The 7,491-nt window shown below is 43.0% G+C and overlaps 1 pseudogene; it reads left to right on the forward strand.

Annotated features, from left to right (window-relative positions):
* Positions 1 to 845, forward strand: LOC105536983 (annotated as a pseudogene).
* The last annotated feature ends 6,646 nt before the right edge of the window (positions 846 to 7,491 follow it).

Here is a 7,491-nt window from a genome sequence, read left to right on the forward strand (position 1 = left end):
ATGTTGCTTCCAAACATCCTGCTCACCAGTAAACCAAGGATAGGAAAAACACACTAGGCAAAAAACTCATCAAAATCAGGACTGAGGCCGAGCGTGGTGGCTCACGCCTGTAATTCCAGCACTTTGAGAGGCTGAGGCAGGCAGATCACTTGAGGTCAGGAGTTCAAGACCAGCCTGGCCAACATGGAGAAACCCCATCTCTACTAAAAATACAAAAATTAGCCAGGTGTGGTGGCACATGCTTGTAGTCCCAGCCACTCAGGAGGCTGAGGCAGGAGAATTGCTTGAACCTGGGAGGCGGAGGTTGCAGTGAGCCAACATGGCGCCACTGCACTCTAGCCTGGGTGACTGAGTGAGACTACTCCGTCTCAAAAATAAAATAAAAATAAAAAAAATTCAGGACTGAAATACAACATTAATGTGGGTGATTTAGCTCAAGAAGAGCAGTTGTGTGATGGCTATGATGAAGAGTGATTGTCTCATTTTAGATGAAGATAAAGAGTAGTTGATGAGTTAGATAACCAAATGAGAGAAGGTAGAGTTACTGTTTATTACCATGCTGGTGGCTTCTTCCCTGAACACTGGTTTCATATATTATAGTTTTTGTGCTGGGAACAGATACCAATGTATTGTATGAAAGACTTGAAGCAAGGGGTTATACTGAGAAGAAACTAATAGACAATACTCAGTGTAAGATTTTTCAAGTTCTTTATTAATAAGTCACAGCATCCTGCAAGGAAGAAATCATGCATCAGCTGCCAAGCAATAAACCATAAGAGCTAGAAAATAATATAGATCAGATCCTGAAATGGACTGAGCAATGGACCAAAGATCCTAACTCTTGACTTATAAGACTAGCTACTTTACAATCACTCTTGTTGATATCTCTCTGTTGACATCATAGAAATTGTTCGAGAATAAGTAACACTTTATTAAAATCATATTGCAAGACTAACCAGTAGATAGTAGAAAGGTGGTCCCGGCTACTCAGGAGGCTGAGGTGAGAGGATCTCTTCAGCCTGGGAGGTGGAGGCTATGGGGAGCCAAGATCACACCACTGCACTCCAGCCTGGGTGACAAAGTGAGACCCCATCTTAAAAATAAATAAAGAAATAAATAAATAAACACAAAAGTTTTTTTTTTTTAAGTTTGGCAGTGAATTGATCATTGTTAAAGTTCACTGATAAGTAACTGAGGATTCATTGTACTATATGCTCCACTTTTCATCTTTGTATATGTTCACAATGATTCACAATGAAAAGTAAAACATAAAAGATAACATTCAAAGATAACTGGAAAATGGTAGCTTCTTTTTCTTTTTTAGACAGGGTCTCCCTCTGTCACCCAGGCAGCAGTGGCATGATCTCGGCTCACTGCAGCCTTGATCTCCTGGGCTCAAGGAATCCTCCCACCTCAGCCTCTTGAGTAGCTGCCACTACCTACAGGTGCCCACCACCACATCTGACTAATTTTTGTATTTTTTGTAGAGACAGAGTTTCGCCATGTTGCCCAGACTGGTCTTGAACTCCTAGGTCTAAGCAATCCACCTGCCTTGGCCTCTCAAAGTGCTGGGATTACAAGCCTGAGCCATTGTGTCCAGCCTATTGTTTAGCATAAGCATTTTTGCATAATTTTATCTTTTTTCAAAGAAAAAGGAAAAAAATGCTTATATAACGGTTCAAACATTTAACAAGGCTTGTTTCAAAAAAAATACATTATTAAATTTCACCCATTTCTTTGAACTTTTAAAGTGTGAATACAATACCACTTTAAGTTAGATATGCATAGCTGGGCATGGTAGCTCACACCTGCAATCCTAGCACTTTGGGAAACCAAGGCTGGAGGATCCCTTGAGTCCAGGCATTCAAAACCAGCCTTGGCAACATAGCAAGACTCCCATTTCTACAAAAAATGAGATTAAAAAAATTAGTCAGTCATGGTGGCACATGCCTGTGGTCTCAGCTACTCGGGAGGCTGAGGTGGGAGAATCCCTTGAGCCCAGGAGTTCGAGGCTGCAGTGAGCTGTGATCATCCCACTGCACTCAGCATGGATGACAGAGCAAGATTTGCTCAATAATAGTAATAATAATAATAATAATAATAAGTTAGCCGTGTGTCTGGGACTGTATTTCTATGGAATATGCTGCTCCAGAAGTTCAGCATAAGCTAGGAAAGAGTAAGGGTTGCAAGCCACCTTGAAGGAACTCAGAGGCTGTGCTGGCCCCTGGAGTCAGCAGAAAAGGGACAAGAGTCACTTAGCATTCCCCCTTGACTATCTAGGGGCTGTCTCAAACTTCCTAGGTACAAAACTGAGTGCCAAATCTGTAATGGATGCTGTAGTCACTACCCAGATTCTCTGGGACCAAGGCACCCTTTTCCCCAGCCACTGAGAGTGTTGGTGACTGACAACCCAACCCCACTCCAAAGCTTGACTTCCACGGAGGAGAGCCACCTTGCCTGAGGTCTAACCCTTCCCAGAACTACCTTCACTCAGCGACAGTCAGTTAGAAAGTCAAGTGTGAGACCTGGCTGACTTGCCCCATTGGAGTAACTCTGAAGGGCCTGACCAACTTCAGAGTTCCCCCATCGGGTTGGTCAAGTCCCTTGTTGGGACCAAGTGGCTACCCAGCAACTTCCTCCAACACATCCTTCTTGTTCTGCTTCTCTCTCAGGTATTGATCACAAAAGCCCTGGCCAGCAAACCTCTCGCATGCTCATTTCATCTGGGTCTGCTTCCTGTGAACTTGACCTGCAACACGATCTTCCTCCCACATTTCTTCCTCTTTCCATTTTCTGCTGGTGCCGTCTTTAGTCCTGTCTTTCTCTCACACCCATAGCCTAGTAAGGGTCAGAAATCCTATTGGTTCTACCTTCAAATTATATCCAGAATTTGACCAGTTTTCAGGGCCCCTTTGCCATTGCCCCTGATCTACGCCCCCATCTTCTCTCACTTTGGGTATTGTGGTGGCGCCCCCGCAAGCTATTCTCCCTAATTCAGCCTTACTGGCCTTGAGTCCCTTTCAACAGAGTAATCAAAACAGAGGTCTTGAGTCAGGTCATGTTGCAGCTCTGCCCAAAGCCAAGTCACTTAGAGTAATGACTAAATCCTTACTAACCCAGCATGCCTGGGATAATCCTAGTTTGTATCTGTTGTCCCAGCATAGTTTTAACAGTGACCACTTAGCCCCATTTGGATTACAAATTATATGGTCACCCTACCTCCTGCTACCTCTTGGAAATCACCTCCTACTACCCATCCCCGTCCCCACTCACCCCATTCCAGTGACTCCAGAATAGTCCTCAAAGACACAGAAAAATCTCTGCCTCCAGGCTTTTGCACCAGCTGTTCCCTTGCCTGAAATGCTCTTCCCCAAGATAGCTGCAGCTCCCACACAAAGATCGCCTTTTCAATGAGGTTGATTTTCCAGGTCACCCAATTTAAAAGTTCAAGTATCCATTCCAAGCCCTCATATTCTCTCTTCCTTGCTTTATTTTTTCTCCTTTTTTTTTTTTTTTTTTTTTTTTTACCTTATCACTCTCTAATATGCTTTATATTCTACTTACTTATCCTGTTTGTCACCCGTCTCCCTCAAGATAAGGGCCAGGGGTGGTGCTACACATCCTAAAATGCACAGGACAGACCACACAGCAAAGAATTAGCCAGGCACAGTGTCTCACTCTCTATTCCCGGCAATTTGGGATCCCAGGGCGGGCAGATCACACTTGAGCCCACGAGTTCGAGACCAGCCCGGGCAACATGGTGAAATTCCATCTCTACAAAAAATACAAAAAATAACCAGTGAGTCATGATCGTGCCACTGCACTCCAGCCTGGGTGACAGAGTGAGACCCTGTCTCAAAAAATAAAATAAAAATAAACTGCTTAAGGAATTATTTGGCCCCAAATGCTGATAGTGCTGTAACTGAGAAATCCTGCCTTAGACCAATCACTAAGCTTTTCTTGGCCTCACTTTTCCCATCTGTAAAATAGTGATACTACTACTGGGCCTAGTCGTAGGACTGTGAGAATTAAATAAAATAGTGAATGAAAGATTCATAGCATAGTGCTTGGCACATAAGTGCTATTTTTTTTTAAGGGTTATTAGGTTCAGGCTGTGTCTGATTGTCTCAGTCATTGCAGAGCCTGACAGGTAAGTTTTAGTTCTGCTCCTTCTCAAGTCCTGGCCGCATCTTCTAACACATGAGCATCCCTGGTTGCAGAAGAATGAGGCAGGTTCATTACTAGAGCCAGAAAACTCACTGTAATAGGCTTGCCTGATGTAGCAAATAAAAATACAGGATGCTCAGTTAGATTTGAATCTCTATTAATAAAAACTAATTTTTAGTATAAATATGCCTCATGCAATATTTGGGACATACTTATAATTTTTAAAGCCTATTTTCTATTTATTGTAAAGTCAAATTTAACTGGATATCCTGTATTTTTTCTAACAACCTGACATACCAAGCACCTGCCCTCTGATTAAAGGAGTCCTCTTCACAGACAAAGAACATCGCTTTGCATAAGTTAAAGATTGAAACCACCTCTCTTTCCCTCAGAGGAACTGAAAGGAGAATGTTATACTGCTAAAATTACAAATATATCTCCAATTTCACAAAATAAGCCACTGAAGATTACACAACAGAGGTTTCTCAGAGGCCCACAGCCTGGTGCCCCCCTAATCTGCCAAAACTGATACTCTGAGATGGTGGAAAGCCCGGGTTTTAGAGTCATGACGGACCTGGGTTAGAGACTCGCTTTCGTAAAACCATGATATGCCCACCTTTCCAGGTTGTTGTAGGGCTCATGTATAAAGTGCCTGGTACATAGTAAGTGTTCGACGGTAACATCATCAGCATCTTGTCTGAGTTTGACCCCTGAGAGGTGATGGATGAACACTGTACAGCATGAGCCAGGAGGCCATACATAAGCCCCCACTCATGCTGAGAGCTGCCACCCCTCTGCTCAGCCACTGAATCAGCACCTTATGGGTGCTTTTAAAGCCACATACTTCTGGGAACCACTCCAAGATTTTGGAATTAGAAAGAATGAGGCTGGGATCCAGGCTTGTGAATGTTTATCAAGATGCTCCATTCAACAGTGGTGAGGATGAGCATCCCCTAAAGAGCTTGTTCAAACAGACGCTGGGCCCTGTCCCACAGTTCCTGATTTGGCAGACAGGATGGGGCCAAGAACTCGCATGTCTAACAAGTTCCCAGGTGATGCTGATGCTGCTCTCTGGGGACAATTTGAGAATTACTGTGCCACATCCATGGCTCTCAACCCTAGCTTTTTTTTTTCTTTTCTTTTTTTTTTTTTTTTTTTTGAGACAGAGTCTTGCTCTATTGCCCAGGCTGGAGTGCCGTGGTATGATCACAGCTTACTGCAGCCTCAACCTCCCACAACCCTAGCATATTTTAACCACCAAGGGTGTTTTTAAATACCTGTGCCTGAACCCTTAGTAATTGAATTTAAATAGTCTAGGGGAGGACCTGAGCTGCTCATAATTCTAATGCATCCTGGTCAGGAACTTGTGCTCTCCTTAAGGCAATTCTGCTCTAACTCCACAGTGTGCCCAGGACAAGCCACATTCCATCCCAGACCTTCAGAACCAGAATCTGCATCTTAACAAGCTCCCCTGGTGATTCATACCCATGCTAGAGTCTGAGCACTGCTTAGCTTTCAGCCTAAATGTAGCTTCTTCAGACAGGGCTCTTTTTTTTTTAGTCTCACTCTGTCTCCCAGGCTGGAGTGCAGTGGTGCGATATTGGCCTCCCGAGTAGCTGGGACCACAGGCACACACCCAGCTAATTGTCTTATTTTTAGTAGAGACAGGGTTTTGCCATGTTGGCTAGGCTGGTCTCAAACTCCTGACCTCAAGTGATCCACCCACCTCAGCCTCCCAAAGTGCTGGGATTACAAGCATGAGCAACCGCACCCAGCCCAGACAGGGCTTATTCTAGTGCCTTTGGTGGGCTAGATCTTCAGAATTCTCAGATTGGAGAGGGAAACACAGCCACTCGCTGGTCAAGCACGTGGCAAGCATTTTACAGAGAACCCCGGAAAGAAAGAGTCTCCCACTGTGGCCAGGCATGGTAGCTTACCCCTGTAATCCCAGCACTTTGGGAGGCCAAGGTGGGAGGATCACTTGAGGCCAGAAGTTCAAGCCCAGCCTGGGTAACATAGCAGGACCCTGTTTCTACACAAAAAAAAAAAAAAAAATTTTTTTTTTTTTTTAATCAGCCAAGTGTGGTGTCATGTGCCTGTGGCACCAGCTACTTAGGAGGCTGAGGCAGGAGAATCACCTGTGTACAGGAGTTCAAGGCTGCAGTGAGCTGTTATCAAACCACTGTACTCCAGCCTGGGCAACAGAACAAGACCTGTCTCTAAAAATTTTAAAAAAAAAAAAAAAAAATTAAAAAATAAAGTCTTCCATTGACATCAATTGACTGCCCTTTCAGTAAATGTAGAAGTCAAACGTAAAAACAGCAGTAAGTGAGCACTGGTGTGCAGTCAGGATGGAACCCTCAGCAGTGAGTTCCCTGGACCTGGGAAAAGAGGAACCGAGACCAGAACAGAGTTGACCTTAGGCTTAACCTTGTCCTGGACAGAAGCTACCACCAGTACTCACAGGTGTGGCATATACTTACTGCTCCATGTGGGTTACACTGTTTGCATTCCAAAATGAGGCCTCAGCCATCCACCCCTCCACGAACTGCAAAGTACCTGGGCTAGGAGGGCCCTAATAGTCTAATACGATCAAGATTCTGGGCGCTGAGCACAAAAGCCAAACAAGATCATTTCAGCAAAAAATTAAAACTGATAATATCGAGTATTGCAAAGGGTGTGGGGAATAAGCCCCTCATGGCCTATTACTGAAAGTGTCAACAGATTAAGAATTTTTGGTAGACAATTTGGAAAAAAAAACCCTCAAAATTTAAAACATACATATGCTATGACTAGCACTTCTGCAGCTACTAATGCAACCTATAAAAATATTAGAAGATATGTATAAAGATACATCACAAGGATGCACTTTGCTGCATTGAGTCTAATTTTAAATAATGTAAGTAAGCGATGGATCTATCAAGAAGAGTGGATAAATTTCTATAACACAGTGATCTCCTACATATCTGCTAAAAGAAGGAGAACTATAAATGTCGGCACACGTGTGTGTGCATAGTGTGACTCCATTTCTATTGTTTAACAATCTCATACATGTATATGTAAATATATGTGTGACTAAGCATGAAAAAAATCTGCAAAAAAACCTCCAATCTTTAAACAATGATTGCTTTTAGGAAGTGATACTAGATTGGGGGAAGTGGGTTTCACTTTTTCTGTTTACTCCTCTATAATTTTTGAGTTTGTTATAATAAGTGTGTACTATTTTTACCATTTAAAAAATATTTCAAACAGGTAAAAATGATCTCTTGAGAACTGTTTCTCTTTTCTCTTTTTTTTCTTTCTTTCTTTTTTTTTTTTTTTTTT

Source organism: Mandrillus leucophaeus, unplaced genomic scaffold (assembly GCF_000951045.1).
Source record: "Mandrillus leucophaeus isolate KB7577 unplaced genomic scaffold, Mleu.le_1.0 Scaffold167, whole genome shotgun sequence".
NCBI lineage: Eukaryota > Metazoa > Chordata > Mammalia > Primates > Cercopithecidae > Mandrillus > Mandrillus leucophaeus.